The following is a 22,152-nucleotide window of genomic DNA, read 5'->3' as shown; positions in this document are numbered from 1 at the left end:
TGCATTTATTTTATTATTATACTGTTCTTTTAACATACATATGTAATCTTAAGTTTATAGAGAACTAGCTGAATGCAGCCAGCGTTGCCCGGGTTATTTTTTAATACATTTACTACTATAATTCAGCTTTTACTCGTGGTCGTAGAAGATTGACTGCGATAATTCAGCTCAGCTTTTAATTGCGAAATGGGCCCAGCCCGGCCGATGCGGCCTTGTCCGGCCTCGCCACCTAGCCTATAACCTTCCCGGGGCCCGTCCCGACATTTTTAGTTCTTTTTGAATGAATTTACTACTATAATTCAGCTTTTACTCACGGTCGTAGAAGATTGACTACAATTCAGCTCACCTTTTAATTGCGAAATGGGCCCAGCCCGGCCGATGCGGCCTCGACCGGCCTCGCCACCAAGCCTATAACCTTCCCGGGGCCCGTCCCGACATTTTTGGTTCTTTTTGAATGAATTTACTACTATAAATCCGCTTCTACTCGCGGCCGTAGAAGATTGACTACTATAATTCAGCTCAGCTTTTAATTGCGAAATGGGCCCAGCCCAGCCAAGGCGGCCTCGGCCGGCCTCGCCACCTAGCCTATAACCTTCCCGGGGCCTGTCCCGACATTTTTTCTTTCAGAGGTTTCCTCCTATCTTACACCGTTCAGGAGATTAGCATGCGCAGACAAACATACAAAAACTTTCTTTTATATATACAAAATAATAATAATAAAAATTCCTCAGTAACGTTCCTCAGTAACGACGCTTGGTGAGGCGAGCGCAGCGAGCCGAGCCAAGCTAGTATACTGTGTGTATATATATATATATATATATATATATATATATATATATATATATATATATATATATATATACATATACTGTATATATATATATATACATATATATATATATATATACATATATATATATATATATACATATATATATATATATATACATATATATATATATATATAATATATATAATATATATATATATATATATATATATATATATATATATATATATATATATATATATATATATATTGTTAGACGCGGTTTTAGATGTTATTTTACCGAGCGGTTTGGTATTACCGCGTCCGAACAGTTACTCCCCGCTTAGAACCCGATTTCACCCAAACGTTGGCCGGATCGCACCGCAGCTAGTCAATAGGGAAAAGACAAAGGTGACACGGATGTGAAGAAGAAGAAGGAATAAAACGAGAAGACGTACAGACGAGTAATGGGATTTATTATTTACACAAGCAAAAAGGAGCAATCAAGGTTTATTTACAACACATAAGACGCAGGTGACACAGTGCAAATACTAGCTTATCTACAGACTTAACTTATTCCCAGGACAGAACAAACAGAACAAACTCATGTCCACAAGAAGGGTGGAAAGGCAGGAGGTGGATGGCTGGAGGGAGAGGGAGGTCCAAGGGGGTCCCGCAGCACAACCGGCGCGTTTAGCAGCCGCCGTTCAGGCCCCACGCTGCTGTTTTGGCTGCTGTGGACGTCGTGTGCTTTGCCAGGCCTTGTCGGACGCGTCTGGTCCAAACCCTCCACTCATTCTTGGTCCACTCACTCTTTACCACCGACTCCTCACCGCAACCAATGCAACCAACTGACCACCACCACCGACTCCTCACCGCAACCAACACAACCAACTGACCACCGACTCCACTGCCTGACTCCTCACGACTCTCTTGGCGACCAACTCACGACTCACTTGCGTCCGCGCCTTTTATAGCGCCTCCGGCGATTAAGCCGCCGGCCTTTTGGACACGCCCATCGGGGTGCTCACCCCGGCCCTGGTTGGTCGCGCGACCCTCTGGCTCCGCCCTTGATGACGGGCGGGCACGCCTTTCTTCTCCGATTCGAGCACATGTTCAATGGCGGTTATTGGAGGGGAGGTAATTCGGCAATCGAGGCCCAGCAATGACGGAAGGGGATGTAAAAGGAAATGGAGATTTTGGGGATGGGAAGGAAAGGGAGATTTTGGGGATGGGAAGGAAAGGGGATCTATTCTCTTTCACTGGTGCAATGGAGTACTTCAATTAATGGGAGACACAGCCTTACCCTAAAACACAGAATAAGAGATAACTATCAACAGGGGTATTCTATTACTTGGCTGACGTGTATGCTTGTGGACTAATTATGGGATGCCCTTTCACCTTTACACCGCTCCGGAGGCAGGGGGGCGCAGAATAAACAATAATCACCAATTTACCACAATACAACACAATCAAAAAAATACAGGCCTCATCTCCGCAACACTGCACCCTCCTCCTCTTAGGCACGTCCCGGGCCTACAACTTTTATTTAGTGTGACACGTAGGTGTAGTTCCCTCTACTTTTAACCTGACCCTGAGTGCGACAGTTTTAAAACATAAATAAATGTGTCCCGCTGCTCCATTGCACCCTGCCTAACAGACTTACGCCCACAGTTAACCGAATTGCGGAATGGTCTTCAACCTATACACTGACGGTGGGAAGCATTATTTACAATTGACGCTACTTTATTTACAAGACTAACCCAGGACCTGTGATTGTTCTTTCTGGGGGGGAGACAGTCTGCTCTGCATCGACGCACCATGAAAGCACCCAAAAACACACCAATACACACCCAAGCACCAATCGGTGCAGTCACCATTGTTCATCAGTGTTCAATCATAAAAAATAAATCAACAACCCCTAACCCTGCAGGTGATCTCTTGCTCTTCGGCTCCCTCTGCTGGTTATTATTATTTGGTCTTCCAGATGTTGTCATTCCTTTGCTTTGCTTACTGGCGGCCTATTTGTATTAAAACTTGCACCCAATGTGTCCATTTTTATTTTCTTTATTTATGGCCCACAGGGCCGACTACGTGTGGTTCACCTGTGGGGCATCGGTGCCCTGTGGCCAAGGTCCGCCAGCAAGATGTCGGGCCCTCATGGCCGGTTCCAGCAGAGGGGCCATGCCCCAACCCATGGGGTCCATAAGTGGTGCTTGGCCACAGACATGTGGTCCATAATGTGGTGCATCGATGCAGACAGCTGGTTCTGGGAATTTCGGGCGCACAATGGCCGACCCACGCACGCTCCCCTCGGCACCCAGTGGCGCACAGGTCATGTGGGAGACAAAAGGGGAAAGACAATTGAGCGAGGGGTAAGGTCACAAGGGTACACATCAATAAGGCAATGCAAGGCGAAATGCGTACGGAGGGCGAAGTGAGAAAGCTCGTCCCTACCGTACGTCACCCCCCTGTCACCTACCCTACCCTTGCCCTTACCCCATATGTACAAAAATCTACACATTTACAAATTCGTCACTACTGTCACGTCTTCCCCATATTTCCTCTATACCAAATTCGTCTCCACAATCCCTCTACTTCAAAATTTGCCATCACCAATTCATCGTCAATCCTCATAAGGAGGGAGAGATGGAATTATGCACAATGTCACACCCACGTCATGATGCGTCTCACAATCCAAACATTTGCATCATAAAAAATAATCAAACCATGGCATGGTGTGGAGTACCTGTCACCTCAGGTGAGTGGATGCAGATGGTGCGAGGAGACTTCATCCTAACTACTTTCTAAATGACATTAACACACTTTACACTACCCGGGGTCTTTCCCTGCCAACCCATTGGCCACTTACACTATGGGTTCTAACAACCAATTCCCATTGACCAAACTGTGGTGCTTCTCAATTTGGGGTCTCACTCCCCCGATTCATCTCCCGGTGCCCTTGCACAATTTCTGGGCTGTGACGTGTAGCTCTCCCAGCAGGTCTACCCACCTGCACACCTCCACCACTGTAGTTGCCACCCGAGCTTACCTAGCTCCTCACCCTAACCTAACTAACTGGGGACAGCCCCTCCTGGCTCTGTCACCCCACTCGGTGCCCTCTGGCACTGGGCTACCCGGGTCCGTCCTCCGGATCCTCGGGCCCCATCCACAACAACTACTACCGGCTCCCAGAGCCCACCTGCGGCCTCACCTGGCCGACATCCTCACAGTGGTGGAGCGCCCAACCAACTACACACACTAACAGGCTACACGCCCAGCTATTTCCACAACACTAATGCACCCATCCACAGACCATTCTTTCACCCGCACCACAGATGCCAATATCCAACCACAATTTACCTGTACCCTCTACCTAACACTTACACTACCCGCCCCGGGTATCCGTGATGGGGGTCCACTCTTCCCCCATTCACACCTTCGCACCATCCACTCCACTCCACAATTTCCACCATACTCACTCCACGACCATCCATTCCAATACTCCATACCATTTATTCCATACAACCATTTATTTCACACAACCATTCTCCATTCACCTGTTGTTGCACACCTGTGCAATCACACCTGGTGCCACCTGCACCCTCCTCCTCTTCCTGGACCATTTGGTCAACACAACACACCTCACCATTACTCACTCATACACTGCTCCACACACCTGTTCAGTTGCACACCTGTGCAATCACACCTGTTCAATCCTCAAACACACGGCATCATCTCAGCTAACTACTCCCCTCTGAAACTTGCGCTTCCCAGTCGTCCCTTTAACTATTGCGCTCCCTCGTCATTATAATCCACACTAATCTACCTGCGTCCCCAGCTACCTGTCCACTGTAGCTACCTAACCTTAACGTTACCTAATGTCATCTTCTAGGGCCCTACACACGATATAACCTAACCCACCCGGGCTAGTTTTCACTGCCATACACCCCATAAACTATCGCGCATTTGCCCCTCCTCTGTGAGGGATGGTGGATTTGCCATCCCACCACATCGGGGAGGTCCTACTATCAATTTGGCACACCAAATTTCAGCCAATCAAAAATTTTGCCAATCATCTGCCAATCACCGTACCAATCATCAAATTTCGCCTTTTTCTAATTTTGAGTCCAAACCACTATCCTCATCACCCGTCTACTTATTACATCCTCTCGGTGCGCCAATTCACGTCTACAGCCCGGCTTCGTACAGCCGAGCAATGAACGCGGGTTCTTTTGTGCCAGCGGCTGGATACGTCCCGCATTCGTGGCAGGGACGGGGGCTTACCCGGGCCGAGATCCCACGCACCACCTCGGCGTGGAGCCATCCAATGTCCCGATCTCGACCTGCCGGCACGTCTCAATAGAAAGTGGTCGCCATGACGACCCTTCCTATCGGGCTGCCCGCTCCGCCTAGTGGAGCCCGGACGCGGCCGTTCCAAGCGAGGCACAGCGTGGATCGCGTACGGCGGTTCTTTCGAAACCGCCGTGGTTCGGATCCCTGCTGGTCCTCGCAGCACGCGAAGCTGCCCGACGCGCACCGAGGGCCCGATTCGGCTATAAGTCGTTCTAACCTCTAACCCGGTTACCGTCGATGCCTCACCTGGATGCTTATACGCATACGCTACCCCTTTCTTGCTCATACATGCAGCCGTTTCCATGCTCCTCGTCGTACCTTTTCTTACACACCTCGGTACACTCATTCCGCTCACCGACTTGGTCACACACCTGACCACCGAACACCTTGGCACACATTCGTCGCTCGCACACCTCACCAACACACCTCTTCGCGCCCCCTCCTCGGTCACCTCCTCTGTGACAATCACAGGTGTGCTCTCACTCGCACACCCAACCACGTGCCTCACTACCAATTCCAGCGTGCATTCCCACTCACGCTCTACCATTCCAGGTGTGCATCCTTCCCTTCCAGGTGTACATCCTCGCTCACCTGTCACAACCAACTCACGCTCCTTGTCACTCTCACTACTCTCACCACCACTCTTGACAACGCACTCTTTCCCCATGCACCTGTCCGTTACACACCTTTCTCGCGCATCCTCTTGCGCACACTCTTTCGTTACTTCCTCCGTAACACTTACCACACCGCGCTTCCATGTACCCCCTCGCACACGCGCTTCGACCAACTCACTCTTGACGGCACACTCACTCCTCGGCGTGCACTTTTTCCTCACACACCCCATGGTCGGACATTCTCGCACACCTCTTTTTTCGCACACCAGACCTGTCGCACACTTCACCAACGGCCTCTCACGAACACCCGGATCCAAACCAATCCCCAAGCCGACTGAAGCTTTCCTCACATCATATACATTGCCACTCACCTCCGTACCTCGTCTCCGCACCTCCTTTGCCACCTGCAAACTCTTTATTTGGTTAGTGAGCATCACATTATGAGTTGAGCACCGACCTTGTACCAATTCCATTACCTCCTCCTGGATTTCTCTCTTAGTTTCTGTCCGTCTCTTCTTAATTTCACTCACCTCTTCTTCCACTTCCTCTACTTTTCGTTTAACCTCTTTTATTTCTCGGTGCGTCTCCTCAAGTTCGTCCTCTAAGGCTACCGTGGCCGTCTCTATGTGCATCCTCACCTGTCGGTCCTTCGTCTCCATTATCTCTGTCACCTCGTCCACCCTCATTGTCAGTTCCTCACGTACCATCTGACATTGCCTCTGTGTCGCTATTAATTCGTTTTTAATTTCTTTTTGTGTCGCCTTTAACCCTCCTAGTACCGCAGTGTTCTTTTGAACCTGCTCCACTAGTTCTTTTTGTCCCTCCGTCAGCTGTTCCACCTCCTCCATCAGATCTTCTATTCCCCCTTGTAACTTTGCCGCCCCATTTCTCACCTCTTTCTCCATACGCTTCTCACCTCGCTTTACCTCCTTGCGTAGCCCCGAAACCTCCTCACCCACACCTCGTCGTATCTCCTCCTTCATCTCCTCCCTTTCTTTTGTAGATGCCGCCCCCATCTGTCCCAATTCATCCCTCTGAGCATCCAGTTTGGTTTCTACCCCGATTTTTACCTCCTCTATCTGCTCTCCCATTTGTTTAATTTCTCTGGCGGATTGCTCCCCTATCTCCCGCAATTTGCCTTCCATCCTGTTTTCTAACCCCATTAACCCATTTTTCACCTCTTTTATTCCGTTGTCTAACCCCTCAAAATTATTGTCTAACTTCCCAAATTTCTTGTCTAACTCCTCAAAATTATTGTCGAACTTCCCAAATTTCTTGTCTAACTCCTCACCGGTACCCCTCGCTTCGTCCCTCATTACCCCCATCATTCTGCTTTCCATTTTCGCACTATCAACCCTTGCTTCGTCCCTCATTTTGTCCATAAGGGCCCTGATTTGTAGCAACAAAAGGTCCGAATCCAACGGCGGCGCTGCCGCGGTCGCGGGCGCGGCAAAATTTGGTGCCGCTACACCCACGTGCGCGAGGACGCCATTTTGTGCGCCTGATACCCCCTCAACCGCCTCCTCATTGCTCTCCTCCTCCCTTTCATCCACATACATTTCCCCTAGGTCCTGGGTCGATTCTACCCCGTCTATCTCTAGCTCACCCACCGGCATCCCGTCGCCTTGACCAGCCATGGCGCGATTTCAAAGTTCAGGTTTTGTAAAACAAAACAAATTTCGGCCGCTCCAAATTTTGACCAAATTTTTTTTTTTTAGATGTTTTTTAAAAATTTGGTTCGGGCCACGAATCTCACTCCCAGACACCAATTGTTACTGACGCGGTTTTAGATGTTATTTTACCGAGCGGTTTGGTATTACCGCGTCCGAACAGTTACTCCCCGCTTAGAACCCGATTTCACCCAAACATTGGCCGGATCGCACCGCAGCTAGTCAATAGGGAAAAGACAAAGGCGACACGGATGTGAAGAAGAAGAAGGAATAAAACGAGAAGACGTACAGACGAGTAATGGGATTTATTATTTACACAAGCAAAAAGGAGCAATCAAGGTTTATTTACAACACATAAGACGCAGGTGACACAGTGCAAATACTAGCTTATCTACAGACTTAACTTATTCCCAGGACAGAACAAACAGAACAAACTCACGTCCACAAGAAGGGTGGAAAGGCAGGAGGTGGATGGCTGGAGGGAGAGGGAGGTCCAAGGGGGTCCCGCAGCACAACCGGCGCGTTTAGCAGCCGCCGTTCAGGCCCCACGCTGCTGTTTTGGCTGCTGTGGACGTCGCGTGCTTTGCCAGGCCTCGTCGGACGCGTCTGGTCCAAACCCTCCACTCGTTCTTGGTCCACTCACTCTTTACCACCGACTCCTCACCGCAACCAACGCAACCAACTGACCACCACCACCGACTCCTCACCGCAACCAACACAACCAACTGACCACCGACTCCACTGCCTGACTCCTCACGACTCTCTTGGCGACCAACTCACGACTCACTTGCGTCCGCGCCTTTTATAGCTCCTCCGGCGATTAAGCCGCCGGCCTTTTGGACACGCCCATCGGGGTGCTCACCCCGGCCCTGGTTGGTCGCGCGACCCTCTGGCTCCGCCCTTGCTGACGGGCGGGCACGCCTTTCTTCTCCGATTCGAGCACATGTTCAATGGCGGTTATTGGAGGGGAGGTAATTCGGCAATCGAGGCCCGGCAATGATGGAAGGGGATGTAAAAGGAAATGGAGATTTTGGGGATGGGAAGGAAAGGGAGATTTTGGGGATGGGAAGGAAAGGGGATCTATTCTCTTTCACTGGTGCAATGGAGTACTTCAATTAATGGGAGACACAGCCTTACCCTAAAACACAGAATAAGAGATAACTATCAACAGGGGTATTCTATTACTTGGCTGACGTGTATGCTTGTGGACTAATTATGGGATGCCCTTTCACCTTTACACCGCTCCGGAGGCAGGGGGGCGCAGAATAAACAATAATCATCACCAATTTACCACAATACAACACAATCAAAAAAATACAGGCCTCATCTCCGCAACAATATATATATATAATATATATATATTATATATATATATATATATATATATATATATATATATATATATATATATATATATATATATATATATATATATATATATATATATATATATATATACAGCCACGTGAAAAAGTAAATACACCCCATGTAAAGTTTTGACTTTTTCAACATATTTCAACATTCAGCTATTTGATCTTCATTTCAACAATATTGATAGACAAAGGTGATATAATATAACAAATATCATGAAACATTTACATTTTGTAGTCCATTGTATAATTTAAATAAACATAAATGCAAATTTCGCATGTGAAAAAAGTAAGTACACCCTTGGTGTTACGTGCTCCTCCCCAAACCCCGGTCACGGTGTACCTCCGAGCCCCGAGAGGAGTCACGGCAGAAAGATGTGTTATTCTATGTGTCAAAGATCAATGGTGAAACCACACCAATTGTTACCAACAAACAAGTATTGTATTAAGGTGACACAAGAGTAGTGCTGGTCTTTGCCTCGGTGTTCATTGGCAAACTTTAGTCTTGCCCTGATGTTCTTTCTGGACAGCAAAGGTTTCCTCCTGGCACACCTCCCATGTAGATCAAATTTGTGCAGCCTCTTTCTAATGGTAGACTCGTGCACTTTGACATCAACAGTGGCAAGAGTTACCTGTAGGTCCCGTGATGACATTCTGGGGTTCTTAGAGACTTCTTTCAGCATCTTGCGGTCTGCACTCGGGCTGAACTTTCTGGGGCGGCCTGGCCTGAACAAGTTGGCAGTTGTTTGGAATCTTCTCCACTTGTAGATGATCTTCCGGACAGTCGAATGATTGATTTCAAATTGTTTGGAGATCTTTTTAAATCCCCTCCCAGACTCGTAGGCATCTATAACCTTCTTTCTGAAGGCCTCAGAGAGCTATTTTGATCTCGGCATCGTGACGCCGCACACTTCAACAACAAAGAGCAAACCAAAATAAATCAGTTGAGGGACTAAGGGAGATATGAGGCTAAGTTCGAGCAAATCAGTCTAAAAGCACCAAATTTGGCCCAGATGTAGCTCAGGGCATGCTCGAATGATTTAGCGAGAGCGCCCGAGCTGGCGACCCCCGGGGTCACCATGGCGGCCAAATCCAATATAGCCGCCGCCCGATCAAGGTTTCGGCTATAACGTTTGATCCAGATGAGCTACAAATACAAACGTGGTGGCTATTTTATGTTTTTTGACCATTAGAAACACGTTGGAATGCTTATCTTTACGATTGGGTGTGTCTGGGTCCATAATTTGCATATTTTCAAGATGGCGACTTCCCGAAAATGAGTTTTACCATAACTTGTGACTGTTTTGGCAAACATGGTGTCTATTTTATGCTTTTTGAGCATTACAAACACATTGGAGTACTCAGGTTAATATGATTAAATCTATCTAGAGCACTCTAATTTGCATATTACCAATATGGCCGCTATCCCCAAAAATACATTTAATGTACATTTTCACCCAGATTGAGTGTAGAGTTGTAGGAATGAGTTAAGATTAAACTGGTGAAAACAATCAACCTATGTATCTTACATATGTCATTTTTATTAAAACAATTCTACAAATAGAAGAGTAGAACCCATTCCTATTGATACTGTTATGTCGGTAGGGTAGAGCAATATCTGGAGTCAGGTAGATCTGAATAGGTAACATGCTTCGTCTGTCGCGATAGGGAATCTACCTGTAATAAGTTCTGTGGGTTTAGTCCCGTTTGTTGGGTTAAGATGTATTCCTGTGAACATACCAGGATGTTTGAGTGTTCGATAGTGTAGGGATTAAGATAAACCCCTGTGTGTCACACATGGTAATCAAACCTTTGTCCCTTATGGCAATGCACACCAACATAGACACTTAGACAGGCCCTGTAGTGCACATATTAATTAAATCCCCTTCCCTGAACATGACTTTGGAAAAAGACAGGCAGGAAGTCAGAGCAGGGCACCGCCGGGTGGCCGCCGTCAGCTACATCACCAGCTAGGCCGAGCAACATCGCGTGACCACGCCACAGGAGGTTGTGATTGGAGGGAAGGAGCTGGGAGGTTCGGTGGAAGGCGCTGATTGGGTGGCGCGCCAAGGCTGACGTCGTAACGGAGGTTATATAGGGGTGCGCCGAATGACATTTTCCCTCTTGCGAAGCTCTTGCGAAGCTCTTGCGTAGCTCTTGCACATCCAGTTCGCTCTTGCGCAGCACGTCCCTCTGGCCCTCTTGCACGTCCAGCTCTTGCTCAAGTTCTAGCTTTTGGGTTCTTCGCTGCCTCTTGCGCACATCCCTCCCTGGCTGTCTTGTGCTCTCTGCGCTTTTTCTCTTGGTCTTGAGAGGTCCTGGTGGTCTTGGCTCGCCATCTGCATGGTGCTTGGAGCGGTGCTTTTGGTGCTTTGGGGCCTCATGTGCGATCGGTGCTTCTGGAGCTTGGAGTGGTGCACGGACCTCGTGGGCGGTCGACGGGGAGCCTGTGGTGGGCGTTGGCCCGGGCCTTCGCGGTGCTGCGGTCCTTCGCCGGAGCGAGGGACCTCGTGGTCTTCGGGGGGAGCTTGGAGACGCCAGACAACAGGACAGATAAGGACGCACCACATTCACCATTACATAACGAACGTTTTTCTTTTGGTAATTCCTTCCTGTGTCTCATTTCTGAAGTGAGGTGTGTGGGATCCCAATTTAGGCCCTTTATTTGATTACCGTCGCGTTTCATTGTTTCGGGTTCCGTGAATAAATCTCTATTTTTGTACATTAAATCTTGCTTGTCGAGTTGATTAATTTCCCTTCAGGTGCCGTCGGTTCGCCTTCCACAGGTACGCGCTTTTACCACAGCTTCCACTTCCCTTCTTCCTCCCGTGTTTTATAGCCGAATCCGTGTTTGGTCGTCGCCTCAAGTAAATCCGTTCTGGTCTATCCGCGAGCCCTGGTATTAACCGAAGGGTCCGCGCGACAATACAGTTAACAACCAGTACGTGCATCAATATATGTACAAGTGAGTAGTAATTATGTCCATTGGGGGGGAGGGGGGGGGGGTATAAGTTCTCAGGTATATGTTCTCAGGCCTTTTGATTTAACAGGGCGACTGTTTTTGGATAGTAGCTGTTGAGGTGACGAGTGGATTTTTGTTTTATCCTAATCACACAACCACATTACTCAAATATCGTCGTCTCGACCCTCATTGTTGGTACAGGCACCCTCGCATCCACATATCGAGGTGCAACGGACTCCAGCTTTACAGCATTTGCAGCGCCCACTACATGACTTTTTGCAGCCACAACGGAGGAGGATAGCGCAGGCTTTACTGGCATCTGAAAGATGAGTCCAGTAAGGTTCCCAAGTCTTGGTCGTGGTGTCCCAGTACCAGCCCCACGTACTGAACTGGGATATTTTTCTGGACGGAGGTTGCCTGATTCCAGTAGAAGCTGGCCTGCAGCAGTGCCCTTTTGACATGCTGAATCAGTGCAGCTTGGGTGGGAGGCAGGTTCTCGAGGGACTTGGTACCATTTGAGAAAACCCGATGTCTGGCTTCATCTACTTGGCTGGAGCCACAGCTCTTGCTGTACATGATGACGACCATTGGCTCCAGTCTTTGGACATGGACATCTGAGTTGATCTGTTCAGGCTCCAAGGTGAGGGCGACCAGGGTTTCTGTGAGATCCGGTGTTGCCTCCCAAGCTGCCCATGCACTCCTTTTCCCATGGCCCAGAAAGGCTGATGTAGTATCGCATCCTGTTAGTGAGTGGAAGAGAGGTAAAGCCAGTGACTTTTGGGGACCAAGAGCATTGCGGATCTCATGAACAGGAATGTCCCGGTAGTTCTTTCTGCATGTGAAGCTGATCCAGAGCTCTGTGAGGCCTAATGTGTCGAAGAAGCGGATTGCAAGTAATACAACATCGCTGTCGGCAGCACAGACAAATGCCTTTTTATGGCCATTGGCCCCCGCATGTGCCAAGTGCAGAATCATTCTCGTGTCTGCTTCAGGATGGTTACAAGGCTGAAGTGCAGATATGTCATATTCAGGTCTGTTGGAGAGTACAACATCCTTCTTGGTAGAAAAGAGAAGTTTACCCTGCATGTCATGCTTGGTGAGCTCATCGCTGATAAGTCCAAATAGTTCTTTTTTGTTCTCTTCTTCAGGAAGTCGCTGTTCCAGTTACGCTTCGGAATAGGAGTTCTGCCATCTCCTATTTTAGTTCTTGACCCCGTTCCTCGGCGTTGGTGAGTTTGTGCTTTGAGTTTCTCCTCTGGATACTTATCGAACACGATGTCCAAGCGCTCGACAGATTCACGGCTCATGTACGACCTCACAAATCCAGCAATATTGGTGTTTGCATAGTCCTGGAATGTTTTTGCAGTAATTGGCCGGACCATTTGGACCATTACTGCTCCATCGAGCACATGGTCTAAATTCACATTCATTCCATCCCTCCTCCATCATTCTGAACCGGATTGCTAACTTGAAAATCACAACAAACCCAATTTGTTTTCAATGTTCGTCTTTCATTAATCATCCACTTTCTAAACTCCCCTCTTGCCCCTCCCATCCAAATCCCTCCCCTTGCACCTACACTCCTAAACTCCCCCCTTGCCCCGCCACTCTTAAACTCCCCCCCTACCCCTCCACTCCTGAACTCCCCCCTTGCCCTTCCACTCCTGAACTCCCCCCTTGCCCTTCCCCTCCTAAACTCCCCCCACACTCCTCCCCTTCAAAACTCCCCCCCAACCCCTCCCATTCAAATCTCCCCCCATACCATTCCTCTCCAATTCTCCCTCCTCTCCCCTCCTCATCAAAGCTGCCTCCTCCCCACTTCGTCTCCCTTCTATCTCATACCTCCACCCCCCCCAACCTTCTTCTTTCCTCTGCCCCCCCTCAAACAACCCCTCACTGTGCCTCATCCCTTCACCTTCAAACCTTTCATCCTCCTCATCCTTCCCTTTCTTGGAACTCTTCTGCAATCGCTGACACACTAACAACTGCTCTCCCTACCTCCCCCTCTCATCCTTCATCTTACCCTACTCCTCCCCTCCCCTGTCCTGTACCCGATGCTCCCCCTCTCTCTTCATTAATGGTATGGACCTCAAACATCCGGGGCCTTCGCTCAAACCTGACTGATCTCTCCATACAGGTTGCTTCTGACAATCCAGACTTGATCTGCTTAACAGAGACTTTCCTCCTTCAAGATCTCTGATTCCTTAATATCTCTTCCTGGTTACTCCCTCCTCCGGTATGATAGACCTGAGCCTTGGCCTGGTGGTGGGGTGGCTATCTTTATCAAAAACTCTCTTCCTCACTCTCCTTGCACTGCCCTCTCTCCTCCTCACCCCCAGGAGTACCTCTGGCTACGACTTCCTCTCCGCTCCCACCTTTTGTTCATATGTGTTCTGTACCGTCCCCCAAACAGTGATGACTCCATCTACATTTCACTGTCTGACAACATGGACCAACTTCTATCCACTCATCCCAACTCTCTCTTCCTCATATGTGGTGACTTCAATTGTCATCATGCCACCTGGTTGGGTGTGGGTTCCTCTCTCACCAGTCATGGCACCTCAGCAAAGGACTTCTGTGACTCACTGGGATTGACACAATCTGTCAATTTCCCGACCCGGATCTCAGCCAATGGAGTATCTTCTCTTCTAGACTTGGTTATGACCAACTTCCCTGCTAATGTCTGCTGCTATTCTTCTGCTCCAATCGGTTCTTCTGATCATGTGCTTGTCAAAGTGGACATCTCTCTGGCCATTCTCAGAGAGCCTCCTCAGCGTCGACGAGGCTGGCATTTCACTCAGGCCGACTGGGACGGTCTTCAAGCAGCCATCAATCGTCTGGATTGGTCTCCCATCTCCACTGCCTCTGACATCAATTCTTCCTGGGAGTTCTTCCAAAGCAAACTGATCTCTCTCATGCACAGATTTATCCCATCTCGCCTTCAGTTGTCTTACCCTTCCTCCCGTCCATGGTACACTGAATCTTGTGGTGAGGCAGTTGCCCTGAAACAACTTGCCTTTGCCTCTTGGAAGGCTAATCCAACTGAAGGAAATCTCAGTTCCTTCCACCAAGCTCGGAACAAGTGTGTGTCTACCCTCAGGAGTGCCAGGAAGCACTATCTCTCCTCACTCAAGAATGAACTCTCAAACCTGTCTCCTTCCTCCAAATCCTGGTGGCGTCTGGTCAAATCCGTTTCTGGTGTTTGTTCCCCCTCCATCCCCTCCCTTACCTCAAATGGCCACACAGTTGACATCGCACGTGACAAAGCCGAATGCCTCAACTCTGTGTTTGCCTCAAAATCCTTAGTCCCAAACCCATCTCTCTCTGTTCCCACCTTTCCCAGTCGAACCAAACTGCTCCTGGACTCTGTGACCTTCTCTCCTGACAAGGTGGAGGAGTTTTTGTCAAACCTCGACTCTGATTCTGCAACTGGACCAGATGGCATCAGCCCACGGGTCCTAAAATCCTGCTCTGCCGCTCTATCTCACCCTCTCTCTGTTCTTTTCACCCTATCTTTTGCTCAAGGTCATCTGCCAGCATCCTGGAAATCAGCAAACATTACCGCTTTTCACAAAAAAGGTGCAAAAACAGATCCTTGCAACTACAGACCAATCAGCCTGCTCCCAATTATCAGCAAAGTCATGGAATCCATCATTGCTTCGGATATGAAATCTTTCCTCTTCTCCAATGGCTTGATCTCTGATCATCAATTTGGTTTCAGACCAGGTCACTCTACTCTGGACATGCTGCTTCTGCTGTCTCAACAATGGATGGAGGTCCTCAATGCCAAACAGGAAACAGAGCTGTCTCCCTTGACATATCATGTGCCTTCGATACGGTCTGGCACCCAGCTCTGCTCACCAAACTCTCCTCCTATGGTATCCATGGAAATCTCCATGCATGGCTTGCGGACTTCCTCTCTGGTCGTAGTCAACGTGTGGCCCTGAATGGATTTCTCTCATCTCCCCTTCCCGTTCAGGCTGGAGTTCCCCAAGGCAGTGTGCTGGGCCCTGTGCTTTTTCTGGTCTTTATCAATGATCTCTCCGACTCTCTGGAAAATCCTCTGTATCTCTTTGCTGATGACTCCACTCTCTGCCGCTCCAATCCTCTTCCCTCAGATCGGCAGTCTGCAGCCTCCTCACTCTCTGAAGACCTGGACAAAATCACAGACTGGTCAAACATGTGGAACATGTCTTTCAATCCTGACAAATCTCACACTCTTACTATGTCTCTCCGAAAAGATCGACTGGACAACCCTCCCATCTACTTTCTCAACAATCCTCTCCAAGAAGTTCTGTCTCTCAAGCTTTTGGGTCTCACCATCTGCCATGATCTTTCTTGGGAAAACCACATTTCCAAGCTGGCCTCCAAAGCCAGTCGCCGACTGGGCATCCTCCGTCATGCGAAGTCCTTCCTAGGCACACCTGAGCTCCTCACCACATACAAGGCTTTCATCCGCAGCTCAATGGAATACTGTTCTCCCCTATGGGCTGGTGCTCCTGCCTCACACCTGGCTCGGCTTCACGCTGTTGAATCCAAAGCTTTCAGAATCATTGGAATCTCCCGCGATGAAGCTATCTCTGAGGGCCTTTCACTCACTCACCGCAGGCAGGTAGGTGGTCTTTCTGTCTTCTACCGACTCCTCTCCGGCCTTGCTCCCCCAGCTCTCTCTGTGCTCTGTCCCCCAAATATTCCTACAGGTCGCACAAGATCTGCCAGCCACCCTCTGATGGTTAAACTGCCGAAATCTCGGCTCTCTGCTCACCTTCACTTTTTCATTCCCCTTTTCTCCCGCCTCTGGAACAAACTCCCCCACTCCCTTCAATCTCACTCTTCCCTCCAGGTCTTTAAAACAGCTGTTCACCACCATCTCTTATCTTCCCCCATCCAAAACCTTGATCTTTTCTACCCCCACTAATTCACCCCAGATCCACCTTGTTTGAAATTCCAACTTCTTTCCTGGAAGTCTTGGCAGTGTCCATATGTTTTATACCTCTCCCACCCCCCCCCCCCCTTCCCATGCCTCCCCCCCAAAGCCCTCTCCCTCCCACAGTTCTCTCGATGTCTCCATGTCTCTCGGTCCCTGCTCTCAAATGTTGTGTTTGTGTCCTTCCCCCTCTCTCCCCATCTTGTCTACCGCTCCCGATGTTATTTGTTTTGTGTGTCTGTTTGTCTTTCTGTGTGATTAATGTTCGCTCTTTCACGAGCCTCGATCTTGTATACAAAAAAAAAAAAAAAAAAAAAAAAAAAACTACAGTGGCATCCCTGGCTGCTGCTACGCTGGTTTTTGCCGCATTCACGCATTCAAGAACGTCCGCCTTTTTGCCGCTGCGTAAAAGCCCTTGGTTGGAAATGCTGGATGGCTCCCTCTGATTTTCAAACCTGAAGAATTCTGCCATGTCTGCATCGGGCCGGGATTGAAGGGAAAGGAATAGTTGGGTGACGAGAGTCATGTTTTGCTTGTGAACGCCATTCTTGTTTTTGTGTTTGGCTTTTGGGTCAGGTCGATTGGCAAACGTCAACGTATTTGTCCGTGGGATCGTATCTGAAACGGGCTTGGTGAACTTGTCAAGTCGCTGCTCTACGCAAGCTGAATGTAGGGCCATACCAATTTCGTGAACACTTGTGAGCGATCCAGCCATTTCTGTTTCCATAACGTCTTGTGTGTCGAGTGCTATGAGGTCGTGATTCGCTGATAGAAAGGGATTTCCGTGGGTTTCCATAACCTCGGTGAAGGATTTGACATCTTTCCTGGACTTGACCTGCAAGCTTTACTTGACCTGTGTCGTTAATGACTATTATGAAAATATGACTTCTCAAAAAAGTGGTTCTGATGACTTACGTGAGGCAGGAAATAGTTGTATACGTTGTCATTGTCCATCTTCATGACTTGAACACAAGCACTACTGTAAAAAGCTGGATTTAACGGGTTTCTAATGCTCAAAAAGCATAAAATAGACACCAAGTTTGCCAAAAGAGTCACAAGTTATGGTAAAACTCATTTTCGGGGTCGCCATCTTTGAAATATGCAAATTAGGGGTCCAGACACACCCATTCGTAAAGATAAGCATTCCAACGTGTTTCTAATGGTCAAAAAATATAAAATAGACACCACGTTTTTATTTGTAGCTCATCTGGATCAAAAGTTACAGCCAAAACCTTGATCGGGCAGCGGCCATGTTGGATTTGGCCGCCATGGTGACCCCGGGGGTCGCCGGCTCGGGCGCTCTCGCTAAATCATTAGAGCATGCCCTGAGCTACATCTGGGCCAAATTTGGTGCTTTTAGACTGATTTGCACGAAAATATCCCTCAGGCCCTCGACGAAATGTCTGAGGTTTAAATAAGACAGGTTCCTCCAAGATCCTCTCTCACGATGTTCTAATCATTTGCACCTGAGCTGGTGCACCTGATTCTAATTTTAGGTATTTGAAGCAGTGATAAATGTCGGGGTGTACTTACTTTTTCCACATGCGAAATTTGCATTTATATTTATTTAAACTATACAATGGACTACAAAATGTAAATGTTTCATGATATTTGTTATATTATATCACCTTTATCTATCAATATTGTTGAAATGAAGATCAAATAGCTGTATGTTGAAATATGTTGAAAAAGTCAAAACTTTACGTGGGGTACTTACTTTTCACGTGACTGTATATATATATATATACATATATATATATATATATATATATATATATATATATATATATATATATATATATATATATATATATATATATATATATATATATATATATATATATATATATATATGTATATATATATATGTATATATATGTATATGTATATATATGTATATATGTATATATATATATGTATATGTATATATATGTATATATGTATATATATATATATATATGTATATATATATATGTACAGTATATATATATATATATATATATATATATATATATATATATATATATATATATATATATATATATATATATATATATATATATATATATATTGTTGCGGATATGGGACTTGGCCTCAATATCCGCTTGTAAATACTCCCTATTTCCCCAATACTCCCCAACTATCCCCAATCCCCCATTCCCTAGTCCCATTGCCTGTAAATAACACTCTGTAGAACCGACCTTCCCCTTTTTCCCCCATTAAATGTCGTGCCCAGGTTCACCGCATCTCACGTAGACAACTATAGGACATCTTGCTAGTTATTCTTAGTCTATGTCAGTTAAGGACTCGTTTCCATTAATTCTGACTCTTCGTTGCACCAGAATGTGATCGTATGGCACCAGTAGTGAGTTTAGGACCTCCCCTTACCTCCTCCCATCTTCCCCATGAAACAACAACAACAACAACAACAACAACAACTACAACTACAACTACAACAACAGAGGAGAATGGGGGCGGCGCGGCGCGGGGGAGTGTGCGTCCTCACACCGGCTCGGTTAGCCGCCATTGACCATGCGCTCCGACGGGGTTACCACGAAGGGGCTCCCTGTCAGCCCCTCGTCAAGGGCGGAGCCGGTAACCCCCCCGCACGCACCCAATGAGAAGCAACGGGCCGATTCCATCTAGGGCGGAGCTAACGAGCCGAGGGCGTGTCACTCCCCGCCGGATATACGCAGCCACTTACCGGACGTGACGTGAGATGCGCCCCGAGCTTGAAGAAGAGACAAGTCGCGACCTCCAAGCGCTGAGCGAGCTCCACGCATCGACCCGGTATTGCAGTCCCTCCGAGAACGGTGCACCTTGAGCCATCGACTGCCCGCTTTCCTGCCATCAATCCCCGTGTGAGTCAGTTTTGTCCTGTTTATCTGTCGTCTGTCGGGGCTAATATAAGAGTGTGTCTAAGTGCCTGCCTTTCTATGCTGTCCCTCTTGTCGTTGTAATCTGACCTTCCGCCCTAATATAACCTCCTCCGGAGGTCTTGAGAACTGAACCCTTGGTGTCGAGTCATTTTAATCCAGCCGTTGTGTCTTTTCCATCATTGATTTAGCATAGCGCGACTTAGTCAACGTTCGAGCATAATCGGGTAAACTGTGCAGACGCGGTCATACCAAACCGCTCGGTAAACTAACATCCACAACCGCGTCTGTAACAATTGGTGTCAGGAGTGTCGGATTCGGACCTGGGACTAAATTTATTAGGCCCAAATTTTGGAACACCAATTGTACCACTAGGGTAACAATTGGTGTTGGGAGGTAGAATTCGATCCGGAGCGCGTTTCCCGCGTTTCCCGCGCTCGAAATTATAACGACGAAATTCGATTGTGTTTTAACCAAATATAAAAACCCCGAATTTTGAAAGTCGCGCTATGGCGGATCAAGACAGCTGGGTTCCGGTAGAGGAGAGTGAGGCAGGGTCGGTCCAGGACCAAATTGAGGGACGCGAGGAGAGCGAAGCAGCGAGGGTAGCAGACGCACAAAATAGCGTCGTTGCGCCCGACGTTGCGGGAGCGCAAAATGGCGCCTCGCCTATCACCGCGCCCGCGACCGTGGCAGCGCCCCTGGTGGATTCGAACCTTTTCCCTCCTGCAAAATGAGGGCCCTTATGGAACAAATGGGTGAGCAATTGGGAGACCAAATTAGAGGTTTGAAAAGCAGTATGGGACAAATGGGAACCGGATGGATGCTCAGAGTGAGCAAATGAGGGTTGATAGTGAGCGATTAGAGGGCCAAATGGGGTAATGAGGGACGAAGCGAGGGGTACCGGTGAGGGGTTAGACAATAATTTTAAGGGATTAGACAAGAAATTTGGGAAGTTAGACAATAATTTTGAGGAGTTAGACAAGAAATTTGGGAAGTTAGACAATAATTTTGAGGGTTAGACAACGGGATAAAAGAGGTGAGAAATGGGTTAATGGGGGTAGAAAACAGAATGGCCGCTCAAGAGAATCAAATGGAAGGGATGCAACAGGGGTTAGAGGGGTTAGAAAACAGAATGGAAGGCAAATTGAGGGACATGAGGGACCAAGCGGAAAGGGAGGTTAAACAAATGGGGCAGCAGATAGAGGGGGTCAGAATGGGGGTAGAAACCAAACTGTATGCTCACAGGGAGGAAATGGAGCAGATGAGGGTGGCATCTGGGCAGGAGATGCAAGTGATGGGAGAGGAGATCAGAAGAGGAGTGAGTGAGGAGGTCGGAGGAGTGCGCGAGGAGGTGAGGCACTGTAAGGAGCGCATGGAGAAGGAGGTGAGAAAGGGGACTGTAAAATTGCAAGGGGGTATAGAGGAGTTGACGCTGGGAGTAGAACAACTGACAGTGGGACAAAAGGAGTTGGGGGACCAGGTAAAGAAGAACACAGCGGTAATAGAGGGTTTAAAATCGACGCAGAAAGAGATGAAAAAGGACGTAGGGGTAATTAAAAAAGAGTGTCAGACGGTACATGAGGACTTGACGAGAAAAATGAACAAGGTGGTAGAGGTGATGGAGGTTAAAGAGCGGGAGGTGCGGGAGCACATAGAAAAAAATAAAGTGGAGTTAGAGGAAGAACTTAAAGGGGCGCACGAGGAGATGAAGGAGGTGAAACAGAAATTAGAGGAAGTGGAAGAAGGGGGTGAGCGAAATTAAGAAGCGACGGAGAGAGGATAAGAAAGAGATAAAAGAGGAGGTAAAAGAATTGGTCCAAAGTCTGTGTTCGGATCGTGATGATGTGCTCATTAACCGGATGAGGGATTCGCAGGTGATGGAGGAGAAGCGAAGAGAAAGAGGACCCGGTGTAAGTGGTGACCAATATGGTCGTGCGTATGATGCGCCAGGTGATTTGATAAGCTTGGGGGTCGAGATGGACCCGGGTGTTCGTGAGAGGCCGTTGGTGAAGTGTGCGACAGGTCTGGTGTGCGAAAAAGGAGGTGTGCGAGAGAGTCAGACTCTGGGGTGTGTGAGGAAAAAGTGCGTGCCAAGGAGTGAGGGTGCTGGCGAGAATGAGTCGGTCGTAGCGCGTGTGCGAGGGAGCACATGGAAGCGCGGTGTGGTAAGTGTTACAGAGGGTGTGACGGGAGAGTGTGCGCAGGAGTGTGCGCAAGAAAGGTGTGTGACGGACAGGTGCATGGGGAAAGAGTGCGCTGTCAAAGGCAAGGAAGAATGCACGCCTGTGGTGAGTGTTACAGAGGGTGTAACGGGAGAGTGTGTGCGAGAAAGGTGTGTGACGGACAGGTGCATGAGGAAAGAGTGCGCTGTCAAGAGTAAGGGTGAGTGCGCTGTCAAGAATGGAGGTGAGAGTAGTGAGAGTGACAAGGAGAGTGAGTTGGTTGTGACAGGTGAGCGGGGATGTACACCTGGGATGGAAGGATGCACACCTGGAATGGTAGAGCGTGAGTGGGAATGCACGCTGGAGTTGGTGGTGAGGCACGTGGTTGGGTGTGCGAATGAGAGCACACCTGTGATTGTCACAGAGGAGGGGGCGCGAAGAGG

The sequence above is a fragment of the Myxine glutinosa genome, chromosome 13 (assembly GCF_964187855.1).
Source record: "Myxine glutinosa chromosome 13, kmMyxGlut1.1, whole genome shotgun sequence".
Taxonomy (NCBI): Eukaryota; Metazoa; Chordata; class Myxini; order Myxiniformes; family Myxinidae; genus Myxine; species Myxine glutinosa.
Note: the sequence above shows the minus strand (reverse complement) of the source record.